Here is a 13,630-nt window from a genome sequence, read left to right as displayed (position 1 = left end):
CAATCTGGAAGAGATGGAGGCCTTCCTGGAAACCTATAAACTACCAAGACTGAAACAGGAAGAAATTGATTTTTTAAACAGGCCAATTAACAATGAAGAGATTGAAACAGTGATAAACAACCTTCCAAAAAACAAAATGCCAGGGCCTGACGGTTTTCCTGAGGAATTCTACCAAACATTCAAAGAAGAAATAATACCTATTCTCCTAAAGCTATTTCAAAAAATAGAAACAGAAGGAAAGCTACCAAACTCATTCTATGAGGCTAATATTACCTTGATCCCCAAACCAGGCAAAGACCCCCTCAAAAAGGAGAATTACAGACCGATTTCTCTAATGAATATGGATGCCAAAATCCTCAACAAGATCCTTGCTAATAGAATCCAACAGTACATTAAAAGGATTATCCATCANGATCAAGATACTTTCTAATAGAATCCAATAGCACATTAAAATGATTATCCATCATAACCAAATGGGATTCACCCCTGGGATGCAAGTGGGGTTTACATTCGCAAATCGATCAGTGTCATAGATTTTATCAACAAGAAAAAACCCAAAAATCATATGATCCTTTCAATAGATGCAGAAAAAGCATTTGACAAAATACAGCATCCTTTCCTGATTAAAACCCTTCAGAGTGTAGGAATAGAGGGTACATTTCTCAATCTCATAAAAGCCATCTATGAAAAGCCTACTGCAAGCATTATTCTCAATGGGGAAAAGCTGGAAGCCTTTCCCTTAAGATCAGGAACACGACAAGGATGCCCACTCTCGCCACTATTATTCAACATAGTACTAGAAGTCCTTGCAACAGCAATCAGAAGACAAAAAGGGATCAAAGGTATCCAAATCGGCAAAGAAGAAGTCCCAAAATGTCCCTCTTCGCAGATGTCATGATACCCTGTGGAAAACCCAAAAGAATCCACTCCCAAACTACTAGAAGTTATAGAACAATTCAGTAATGTGGCGGCATACAAAAATCAATGCTCAGAAATCAGTTGCATTTCTATACATGAATATTGAGGCTGAAGAAAGAGAAATTAAGGAATCCATCCCATTTACAATAGCACCAAAAATCATACATTACCTTGGAATTAACTTAACCACAGACGTAAACGATCTATATTCTAGAAACTCCAAATCACTCTTGAAATACATTGAAGAAGACACAAAAAGATGGAAAAATATTCCATGCTAACGGATCGGAAGAATAAACATAGTTAAAATGTCCATGCTACCCAGATCAATCTACACTTTCAATGCTATCCCGATCAAAATACCAATGACATTTTTCAAAGAACTGGAACAAATAGTCCTTAAATTTGTATGGAACCAGAAAAGGCCCCGAATCTCCAAGGAACTGTTGAAAAGGAAAAACAAAGCTGGGGGCATCACAATGCCGGATTTCGAGCTGTACTACAAAGCTGTGATCACAAAGACAGCATGGTACTGGCACAAAAACAGACACATCGACCAATGGAACAGAATAGAGAACCCAGAAATGGACCCTCGGCTCTTTGGGCAACTAATCTTTGATAAAGCAGGAAAAAACATCCGGTGGAAAAAAGACAGTCTCTTCAATAAATGGTGCTGGGAAAACTGGTTAGCTACATGCAAAAGAATGAAACTTGACCACGTTCTCACACCATACACAAAGATAAACTCTAAATGGATGAAAGACCTCGATGTGAGACAGGAATCCATCAAAATTCTAGAGGAGAACATAGGCAACAACTTCTATGACATCGGCCAGAGCAACCTTTTTCACGACACATCTCCAAAGGCAAGAGAAATAAAAGATAAAATGAACTTATGGGACTTTATCAGGATAAAGAGCTTCTGCACAGCCAAGGAAACAGTCAAAAAAACTAAGAGACAGCCCACGGAATGGGAGAATATATTTGCAAATGATACTACAGATAAAAGACTGGTATCCAAGATTTACAAAGAACTTCTCAAACTCAATATGCAAGAAACAAATAAACAAATCATAACATGGGCAGAAGATATGAACAGACACTTTTTCAATGAAGACATACAAATGGCTAACAGACACATGAGAAAATGTTCAAAATCATTAGCCATCAGGGAAATTCAAATCAAAACCACACTGAGATACCACCTTACGCCAGTTAGAATGGCAAAAATTGACAAGGCAAGAAACAATTGCTGGAGAAGATTTGGAGAAAGGGGATCCCTCATACATTGTTGGTGGGAATGCAGGGTGGTGCAGCCACTCTGGAAAACAGTGGGGAGGTCCCTTAAAAAGTTAAAAATGGAGCTACCCTATGATCCAGCCATTGCACTACTGGGTATTTACCCCAAAGATACAGACGTAGTAAAGAGAAGGGCCATATGCACCCCAATGTTCATAGCTGCATTGTCCACAATAGCCAAATCATGGAAGGAGCCGAGATGCCCTTCAACAGATGACTGGATTAAGAAGCTGTGGTCCATATATACAATGGAATATTACTCAGCTATCAGAAAGAACGAATTCTCAACATTTGCTGCAACATGGACGGCACTGGAGGAGATAATGCTAAGTGAAATAAGTCAAGCAGAGAAAGACAATTATCATATGATTTCTCTCATCTATGGAACATAAGAACTAGGAAGATCGGTAGGGGAAGAAAGGGATAAAGAAAGGGGGGGTAATCAGAAGGGGGAATGAAGCATGAGAGACTATGGACTCTGAGAAACAAACTGAGGGCTTCAGAGGGGAGGGGGGTGGGGGAATGGGATAGACTGGTGATGGGTAGTAAGGAGGGCATGTATTGCATGGTGCACTGGGTGTTATACACAACTAATGAATCATCGAACTTTACTCAAAAAACCAGGAATGTACTGTATGGTGGCTAACAAAATAAAAAAAAATATTGTAATAAAAAATAAAGAACTAACCTCAACAATAAAGTCCATGTACAATTAGCCTGTAGCTAACATTATACTCTGGTGAAAAAAAAAAACTGAAACCTTTTTTTTAATTTAAATTCCATTTAATATGTAATATTAGTTTCAGGTATACAATATAGTGATTCAACACTTACGTACAACACCTGGTGCTCATTACAACAAGTGCACTCCTTAGTCCCCATCACCTATTTAACCCATCCCCCAAAACTTTTAAGATATGAAACAAAGCAAGGATGCACACTTTCACCACTTCTTTTTAACATAGTATTGGAAGTTGTACTTGGAGAAATTAGGCAAGAAAAAGGAATTTTTTTAATGTTTAAAAAATTTTTAAGATTTATTTATTCATTTGAGAGAGGGAGCATGAGTATGCACATGACTAGGGGGAGGGGTAGAGGGAGAGAACCACCAGCAGACTCCCCACTAAGTGGGGAGCCCTACATAGGGCTCCATCCCACAACCCTGAGATCATGACTTGAACTGAAATCAAGAGTCAGAAACTTAACTGACTGAGCCGGATGGGCGCCCCAAGAAAAAGGAATTTAAGAGAATATAAATTGTAGAGGAAGAAATTATCTCTTTGCAGGTAACATAATCTTATATGTAGAAAGCCTAAAGACTAAATAAATTCAGTAAAGTTGTAGAATGCAAAAACCAACATATGATAGTAGTTGCATTTCTATATATTAACAATAAACTATTTGAAAATGAAAACCCATTCATGATGGCATCAATTAATCAATCTATCCAAACACACTTAGGAATAAACCACCTACGATGTAAAAAATTTGTACACTGAAAACTATAAAATACTGATAAATGAAAGCAGACATAAATAAGTGGAAATAAATTCCATGTTCATGTATTAGAACAATATTAAGATGTCCAAATTATGCAAAGCAATCTACAGAATCACTGCAATCCCCATCAAAATTCCAATTGCATTTTTTATAGAAATAGCAAAAACAATCCTAAAGTTCATATGGAACCACAAAAGACCCTGAATGGCTTAAGTAATTTTGATCAAGAACAACATAGCTGCAGGCATCACATTTCTGGCTTTTAAATTTTATTATGAAGCTTCTATAATCAAAACTGTATGGTACTAGCAAAAAAACAGACATATATACTAATGGAACATAATAGGGAGCCCAGAAATAAATCCACACACATACTGTCAGTTGATTCAGACAAGAGTGCTTGACACTGCTTTATTTTTTTTAATATTTTTTATTGTATTATGTTAGTCACCATACAGTACATCCCTGGTTTTTGATGTAAAGTTCGATGATTCATTAGTTGGCGTACAACACCCAGTGCACCATGCAATACATGCCCTCCTTACTACCCATCACCAGCCTATCCCATTCCCCCAGCCCCTTCCCCTCTGTAGCCCACAGTTTGTTTCTCAGAGTCCATAGTCTCTCATGCTTCATTCCCCCTTCTCATTACCCCCCCTTTCTTTATCCCTTTCTTCTCCTACCGATCGGCTTTATAAGAAATACGTATTTGGTCTTCATCCCAGTTTCTGACACAGAGTTCCCCAAACCCTTGGAATTTCTTAAGTGTTGAGTGATAATGGTGCCTTTGTTGTGTTAATGAGGTGACTTTTGAAAAGTACCTAAGGGTGGAGGCTGGTGGCACCAAACATGTGATTAGAGGTTTGGAACTTCCATCCTTGCCCCACCAGCCTCAACCTCTGGGGAATAGAGAGGCTGGAAATGGGGTTCAAAGACCAGTGGTCAGTCATTTAATGAATTTTCACTATATAAGGAAACCTTTATAAAAATCCAAAAGGATGGGGTTCAGAGAGCTTCCCGGTTAGTGAAAACAGAGGTGCTGTGAGAGTGGTGTACCTGGAGAGGTCATGGAAGCTCCACCCCCTTTACTCATACCTTGGCTTAGGCATCTCTTCCGTCTGACTATTCCTGACTTATATCCTTTTATAATAAACTGGTGGTGTAATAGGTAGAAAAAAATAAATAAACTAGTGATCTAGTAAGTGGTTCTGTGAGCCACCCCAGCAAACTAATCAAACCTGAGGAGGAGTTAGTGGGAACTTCTGATTTATAGCCAGCTATTCAGAAGTACAGATGACAACATATACTTGCAACTTGTGTCTCAAGTGGGGAGGCGGACAGTCTTGTAGGACTGAACCCTTAATCTATGAGACCCGATGCTATCTCTGGGTAGATAGTGTCAAAACTGAGTTGAATTATTGGACACCCTACTGTCTAAAAATCGGTTGGTATCCTGTAAGAAGCCCGCCCACCCCCACCCCTACACACACACATTGGAATTGGGTCCAGGAACCCAAAGGAGGTGCCAAGAATACAAATTGGGGAAAGGATAATCTCTTCAATAAATGGTGCTGAGAAAACTGGATATCCAATGCATAAGAGTGAAAGTGGACCCTTACCTTACAAAATACACAAAAATCCAAAATCAGTTGGATTAAAAACTTTAAGACCTGAAACCATAGAACTCTTAGAAGAAAACTGGGAAACAGCTTCTTGGCACTGACCTTTGCAATGATTTCTTGGATAGGACGCCAAAAACCCAGGCAACAAAAGCAAAAATAAACAAGTGGCATTAAACTAAAAATCTCATAAACAGCAAAGGAAACAACCAACAGATGAAAAGGCAACCTATAGAATGGGAGAAAAATATTCACAGACCATTATTTGAGAAGGGTGAATACCAAAAATATATAAGGAAAATCCTACAACTCATTAGGAAAGAAAATCTGATTTTATTATTTTTTTAAGATTTTATTTATTTATTCGACAGAGAGAGAGACAGCCAGCGAGAGAGGGAACACAAGCAGGGGGAGTGGGAGAGGAAGAAGCAGGCTCATAGCAGAAGAGCCTGATGTGGGGCTTGATCCCATAATGCTGGGATCACGCCCTGAGCCGAAGGCGGATGCTTAACCGCTGTGCCACCCAGGCACCCCATGAAAATCTGATTTTAAAATGGGCATTAGAACTCAATAGATAGTTCTCCAAGGAAGACACACAAATATCCAACAGGTATATGAAATGGTAAATACAAATCAAAACAATGAGATATCACTTCCCTTCTGTTAGGATAGTTATTAAAACAAGAGAAGGTAAGTGTTAGTGACAGTGAGAAGGAAAAGGAACCTTAGTACACTCATTGTGGGAAACCACTATGCAAAACACTACGGATATTCCTCAAAATATTAAACTAGAACTATTATCTGATCTAGTAACTCCTCTCCTGGGGATATATCCAAAGGAACTGAAATCAGGATTTTGAAGACATATCTGCACCCCCATGATTATTATAGCATTATTTACAATAGCCAAGACAGAAAAAAACTAAATGTTCATTGACAAATGAATGGATAAAGAATGTGTTATATACATACAATGCAATATTATTCAGCCTTAAAAAGATGGAATTCTACCTTTTTTGATAGCTTGAATAAACCGGAAGGACTGGTTAAGTGTAGTAAGACAGGCTAAGTGTAGTAAGACAGACATGGAAAGACATGGCACCACTTATATGAGGACTCTAAAGTAATCAAACCCTTAGGAGCAGAAAGTAGAACTGTGGTTGCCAGGGACTTGAGGGATGGGACAATAGGGAAATATTAGTCTTAAGGTACTAAGTTTCAGTTGTACAAGATGCATAAGTCCTAGAGACCTACTGTACAGCATATATAATGATACTGTATTGTATACTTAAAATTTTTCTAAGAAGTTAGATTTTATATTTTATCACAAAATAATAAAAAAAGAGGGCTGGAAGAAACTTGTTGAGGTGATAGGTATGTTATGGCATTAATCATAATGATGGTTTCACAGGTGTATACTTATCTCAAAGTCACCAAGTTATATACATTAAATATGTACAGTTTTTGGTACGTAAATCATACCTCAATAATATGGCTTACTATCTATTGGAACTGGTTTTGTGGCCTGACATATATGGTTCTTTGAATTTCTTTAATTAGAAGAATGCTGGTTTCCTTAAATAGGGGAGGGACAGTTTCCCTAGCAAACAAGTTTTAGGGGGATTTAGGAAAGCCATAGCACTCAGCCTACTTTTTTTTTTTTTTAAGATTCATTTATTTATTTGACAGAGCGAGAGAGCACAAGCAGGGGGAACAGCAGAGGGTGAGGGAGAAGCAGGCTCCCACAGAGCAGGGAGCCCAATGCGGCGCTCCATCCCAGGACCCTGGGATCATGACCTGAGCCGAAGGCAGGCACTTAACCATCTGAGCCACGCAGGCGCCCCAGCACTCAGTCTATTCTAACCAAATGTTCCCATCTCAAGTAGCAAGATTCCCAAACAGTTCCTGTTATTGGCACGAGATTTGACAAGGTTATGTAACTCTATATCCAATATAATTGGGTATTGTGCATGATGCTCAACCATGTTTTCCCAGTGGCTACATAAGATAATTCATTTATGGGGTCTAGAGAAACTTTCTAAGATTTTCCACCTGTACTTTCAGTAAAAATCAAGCGTCTTGCCTATTGTTAAATTCTCCAACACATTTAGAATCTTCATACTCACCACTGTTCCATTGCAATCAAGTGACTATGGTAATTCCTAACTCATTTTCTAGACATTCCATCACATACACATAGGAGTAATGCTTTCAGGAATTGTGATGCTACTGAGTGCAGCAGATCACCAGAGTCCCACTGTCCCCCCAGAAGAAGGTTATCCATGCCTCATTAAACTGTGTAACACAGTCCCAAAATCCCTACTGAAGGTTTTTTTTTTGCTGAGGCCATTTCTGGTGTTGAACTCTAGATCAGTCAAAATTTAGGCTGGAAATAGAAGGCATACTCTGAAGAGATTCTGGTGAAAACTTATAGAAAGGATTATAACTCAGCATACCTAATTGAATCAAAAAATAATGTTGAGATACCTACAGGTGATCAAGTTTAGAAAAAATTATCCGCAAGACTGTAGAGACTGGAATAATGCTCTCAAATTGTGCTGAGAGCTAGAGGCATAAAGGAGAGACTTCTTAATCCACTCAGATTGTGTTGAAACCTGATCCTAATTAGTAAGCTAGAGATGATGAATTGAGGGTAAATCAGTTTTTGAGGACAAGTGTTATCGTGCAGAGGGTCCATCTGTTAAAGCATGTGCACAGACAGGACATTTACAGCTTATTCTGATATGAAGAAGATTAAGAAATGGGGTTCAAGGTTCTCAGGTTTGTCTGCTTAAATGCCACATGCCACTTCTCATGTTTCTGTTGTTTCCATCTTTGGGGGCTGCCTTTAACATAAAAGAGCTGTCTCTTGTGCATTCAGTCCCTTTTGTAGCTCCACTGTGCTTACTAGTAAATTCTGAAACGGCTTTTGGCCTCGTTGCCCTATGGAGCAGAAGATAAAGAACTGTGTAGTCCACGTAGCCCAACACACCCTGAGTTCATACTTGGATGACAAGAGCATATTTTCCTTTTTAAAAAACCTTTAACGATAAACTGCAAACTCCACAATCCTTATTCCAATCACCTCTGTTTTTCAAGTGATAGTGATAGGTTTGTTGCTTCCTATGTTATCTGTATATCACCCTTCTCCACTACAAATGAGAATCTAAGTATTGAAATGCCAGAACTTAACAAGGGTCATTATGAACCCAGTTCTATAGGCGGTGAGATCCTTATTACTCTCTGACCATAAAGTGATCCAGTGTCTGAATCCATTTCTGAAGGTCTGCTTTCTAGTACAACTTCTGATATCAGTTGTTTTAATATGGGTAACTCTCAAAACTGTGGCCCAAAACAAGGACTCCCGCGCAATTATTTTATTTGAGAGGTGACACAAGAATGGAAGATTGAGGGAGCAGAAAGTGTTGAGAAACAGCCAATGTAAGAATATGTTTTTAAGGTGATCAGTATAAGCAATAAAGAAAGGGCTATAACTCAACCAGGATCTTTTGAGAATGATGCAAGATACCCTCATGTATAGTTTGACTGTTGAAGGTTATGACATCCATCCACTGGCTCCCATCACTATGTCGTTAATAGTTTTTCCTAAGGGTGGTAACTGTGCACTTATCTGTTATAATTACGTGGGTATCCAACAGGGTTACCTGACATTACAAGGTCCAAGGAAATGCACAGTAGATGCTGATGTAATGTGCTCTCAGCAAGACACAAATGTGAACTTCCATGGACTATCCACCACAGCTAAAATCAAGTAAAACAGACAAGGGGCATCAGGCTTATCAGCAAAGATAGATACCTGAGAAGACTGAGCCATTATGAATGTTGAAGTGATGAAGGAATTTCTCAAGTCTATTAAAAGCCTTAAGTATCCTTAAGGAGGATTTTTCCCCCAAGGCCTCTTAAAAGCAATGTTGTCTTTAAATCTATGGATGAACCTTTTAATTCTGATTTGATTTAAGCTGGGGGATAAGGGATGTCATGCATGACACAGAGGCTCCAGTCTATCAAAATGAATAAGTGAAATGTGTTTAAACAGGTTTTAATTTGTTAAATGTAAACATTTAATTAAAATGCTATTTATTTTGTTCATAGGGTGGTTGCAGGATTGAGAAAAATCAATCCGTAGCCGTCCAATGAGTGAGAACTAGAAATGGTAGTCAAGTTTGTTTTCTAATGACCTTTGTCTTATAGCTGTTGGTTATCTCTGACTACATTATCTCACCTAGCAGTAACAGCTCAAATCTATGTGAAAGCCCATTCGTGAATTATGGTAAAGGTCAAAATCCTCCAGGATAATGGGTCTGGGCTAGGGATTGGAGCAGGTTGCCTCATACATAAGCTTACCTTTGACTAGTCAATAGGAAGCTTTTTGGTTGCTGATGTGGTTGAGCTCCAGGAATAATAAATCATCCCCCAGGCTTTGCTTGTGGTCCTTGCTTGGCTGGGGTACTGCACACAGGAGGTACTCTCATTCTTTCCTAAATTTGATATTACAAACATTTGGAGAGGTAATCTTTGCCTTGTCATTTTTTTTAACCTTAAAGGTCTTAAAGTTTTCAATGTATTTATATAAACATTCTTATTGGAAAATATTCAAGCCTAGTGGTGTGGTTCTGCTACTAGCCCAGATCTTGGGCCACTTGCTTAATTTAAGTTGCCTTCACTACATCCCATATGTTTTCATTTAACCAATCGAGAAGGTGCTGATTTTTGAGAAGTTAAAATAAAGGCACAGAGTGTTTACCACCTGGGAATTAGTAAAAATCATATAGTTTGTTGTAATTTGATATTAATTCAGAAAGCTTTACCTGAGCTGGAGTGAGGAGTTGCTTTTATCAAGCTGGAAGAAAACTATCCTGCTGCCTGACTCACATAGGCTATAGGAAGCTCTTGGCTTCATTCCCTGGCAGAGGAGACAGGTCGGTCCTGAATTCTGTCATCTACAAAGGACACATCCAGAAGTCCTCTAAGAGCCTCTTGATGAGATGAGGACTTTCTTCTCATAGATTTCTGGGGGAGGCAGGAAGTTTGTTCCACATGTATTTTATATGAGCCAACTCAGGCTAGCACAATGTGATAAGTACGGCCAACTAAAGAATTGAAGGAGCCTATCTTGGAGTCTGGAAAAGGGCCTGCATCTTCCCACCCAGGGCATCCCCTTGTGCCTTAGTTTTTAAATGGTCTCTTGTCTCAGTCAGGATTTGATCAGAGAAGCAGGGTTGCTATAAGTGATACAGAAGAAGCTAATTATTGTAAGGATTCGAATTTGTACAATTGTAAATTGTAAATTGGAGAATTCTACACTAATGTGTTGTCTCTGCAGCTGGTGTTGAGCCAGAAGATACTCTACGTCAGATGGTCTGGGAATTGGAACCAAAAAGTAAATGCAAAGTGGGAGATGGTGAAGAGAAAGTAACCTCGTCATTTTGTCACCACTTTTAACCACAATGAAATGAGTGACCTGTAGTTTTTTGTTTTTGTTTTTTGCAGTTACACATGAGCCTGGCCCAGGATTTGGAATCTCATGGACCTGGAAAAGCCTCAGGCTCTTACGCAACCCCAGAAGATAAGCCAACAGATCAATAATGATGAACACAAACTCCCACAGGGCCTTCACTGCATTAAAATCGTTGTTGGTTTAATTCTTCCTCCTCCAGCTCATGCAAAATTATTCTGTGATCGGCTATAGCCCAGAATTATAATGGATAGGCCTTATGTTATGAAGGCCAATCTAGTAGTCATAACTCTGTGACCCTGTTTCTTTTGGCACTGCTGGAGGTCCCTTGTTGCCTTTCAAGGAATTTTTTTTCCTAGTCAATTGTTCCAGTGCAACAGAGGAGGATTTGAACGGAGAAAATGAAGTCTGTAGATTAAGTGAAGGTGGGTTGAGGGAGTATAAAACAGGCAATGAAGGAGGCGAGCGTGTTGCCATTCTTCTGAGCATGCCATCATGGAAATTATCACTTGGTTTGGGAGAGAGATGACATGGAAAGATGACTCAGTAATTGGAAAGTCTCAAGGAACAAATGTGATTTTGGTTAAATCTATTTTGTTATCAGTTCAAATCGTCCAGTCATTTGGAGGAGAAAGGGAGGTTTTTGAACCCCAGCATATCCTTACTTGATTTAGGCAAGTAGAATGATAGCTGTGGTTACTTTGTTTCAAAGCCTGGAAAAAAACACCAATGCAGGAGACAAAATCAAAGGTGTTTATGTACAATGGCAAATTATATTTTTAATACTTGTCAACAAAATATTTTCCAGTTCTCTATATAGAAGTAATTAACTTTAATTATTAAGCATTGCTCTGTCAGGCATAAGAAGGAATTATTTAGGCACATGATTAGCTTAACTCCTCATTCTTGCACAAATAGTTATCTTCTGCATAGGAGAAGAAGCTAAGCTCTGGGCATCAGCAAGATGGCAAAATAGAAGCTTCCAACTCTCATATCTACACAGAAACACCGATTTTAACAACCTCCCATGGATGAGACTATCTTTATGGGAAACAAGACATTCAGCTGAGAGGTTCCAGCACCCTGGTGGAGTAAAAACTGAGAATAAATGCATTGAAGAGGGTGAGAAGAAAGTTTCACTGTATCCATGTCATCTCTCGTTCATGGTGGCATAGCTCAGTGCCATGAGACACCCATTTTGCCTGTGATTTCTCCTGTGAAGTGAGCACTGGGCTTTTCCAGCCTTGTGGGATGCCGTCCAAGAAGCCCACTTCTGTCTTGCCCCAGGAACACAGAGGGTATTGGTACAGCTCAGTAATTTGAGAACAGCTAGAACAGGGAAAAGGGGTGGGGACTCACAGAAACCAGCATATGGATCTCAACAACTTGCCCAAGATCCCACTAACAAGCTTGTGGACTCCACAGAGATCCCCACTCATGACCCCATAAGATGCCTCACCTGTTCACACCTATTTACCCTGACTAGTAGACACACACCCAGCGCACCACACTGTCTCTCCTGTTGCTGGCACCTTGCAGTCTCCCACAGATGGTGTCTGTAAGCCTCTGCAAATTGTGCTTATGAGCCATCACAGATGGCATATAAAAGGCCCTGCAGACAGCATATGGATATCCAGCAGCTAGCTTAACAGTATTGGATTGGGAGAAGGCACACACTCTTAAATACTTCAAGGTAGTCCCTTATGAGAAATAAACGGGGCTTTCAGGACCTGGCTTGGATTTGTGGGATCAAAAGAAGGCACACAATCCGAAGACTTCTTCTCCATAAGGGAACAAGAGAGTAGTGGGAATATCCATTGAAAAGATCTGAGACACTCCCAGGTTCTCTAGTCAGGCTGACTGGTCAAGGTCTTTCTTTCCCAAAGCCAGATCATTTGAAATTATTCAGTGAGAGGAACAAAAAGAAAAAAAGTAGGAAATAGTGAAGAAATCCAAGAGGACTTTCGGGGCAATAACAAATGAATCAATATATATTACTGAAATCCCAGAAGTTCCAGAAGGAGAAAGGGGCAGAAAGATTATTTGAAGAAATAATGACAGAAAACTTCCTAAATCTGGGGAGGGAAATTAACCTCTAGATCTATGAGGCCCTCCAAAAACCCATAAAGACTGAACATAAAGAGGTCTTCACTGAGACATGCTTTTATCAAACTGTCAAAAGCCAACTACAAAGAGAATTTTGAAAACAGCAAGAGAAATGTGGCTTGTCACATACAATGGGACCCCATGAGATTATCAGTGGATTTCTCAGCAGAAACTTTGCAAGCTGAGAGAGAGAGAGAGAGAAAACAGATTAGAAATATTGAAAGAAAAAAAACCCCTGCCAATCAAAAATACTATACCCAGTAAAGCTGTACTTCAGAAATGAAGAGAGATTTAAAAATTCCCAAACAAAAGCTGAGGGAGTTCATCACCACTAGACATGCCCTACAAAAGTCTAAGGGGTGTTGAAGTTGAAATGAAATGATGCTAATTAGGAACATAAAAACATATGAAAGTATAAAACTCATTTTAAAGGTAAGTATATAATCAAATTTTAAATACACTGAATATTGTAATGGTGGTACATAAATCAAGTTTAATGCTAAATAAAATAGTATTAAAAATAACTATAGCTACAATAATTTAAGTATACACAATATAAAAAGATACAAATTGCGACATCAATAACAAAATGTGTATGTATGGGGCAAAAGCATAGAGTTTTGTATTCCATTAGTTTTCAGTAAAATTTACTCCTTATGACTATGAGATGTTCTGTGTAAGCCTCATGTAAGCATAAAGGAAAAACCTATAG

The 13,630-nt window shown here is 38.9% G+C and overlaps 1 long non-coding RNA gene across 1 annotated transcript in view; it reads left to right on the top strand.

Moving 5' to 3' along the window:
• Nucleotides 1–10,974, top strand: part of LOC117802241 — an 80,115-nt gene extending 69,141 nt beyond the window's left edge. Inside the window, exon 3 of the long non-coding RNA XR_004625310.1 lies at nucleotides 10,848–10,974. This is a non-coding gene — a long non-coding RNA (uncharacterized LOC117802241). The remainder of the gene's footprint in view (nucleotides 1–10,847) is intronic.
• Nucleotides 10,975–13,630: the final 2,656 nt, after the last annotated feature.

Source organism: Ailuropoda melanoleuca, chromosome 5 (assembly GCF_002007445.2).
Source record: "Ailuropoda melanoleuca isolate Jingjing chromosome 5, ASM200744v2, whole genome shotgun sequence".
Classification (NCBI taxonomy): domain Eukaryota; kingdom Metazoa; phylum Chordata; class Mammalia; order Carnivora; family Ursidae; genus Ailuropoda; species Ailuropoda melanoleuca.
Note: the sequence above shows the minus strand (reverse complement) of the source record. Positions and strands in the feature narration are given on the sequence as shown.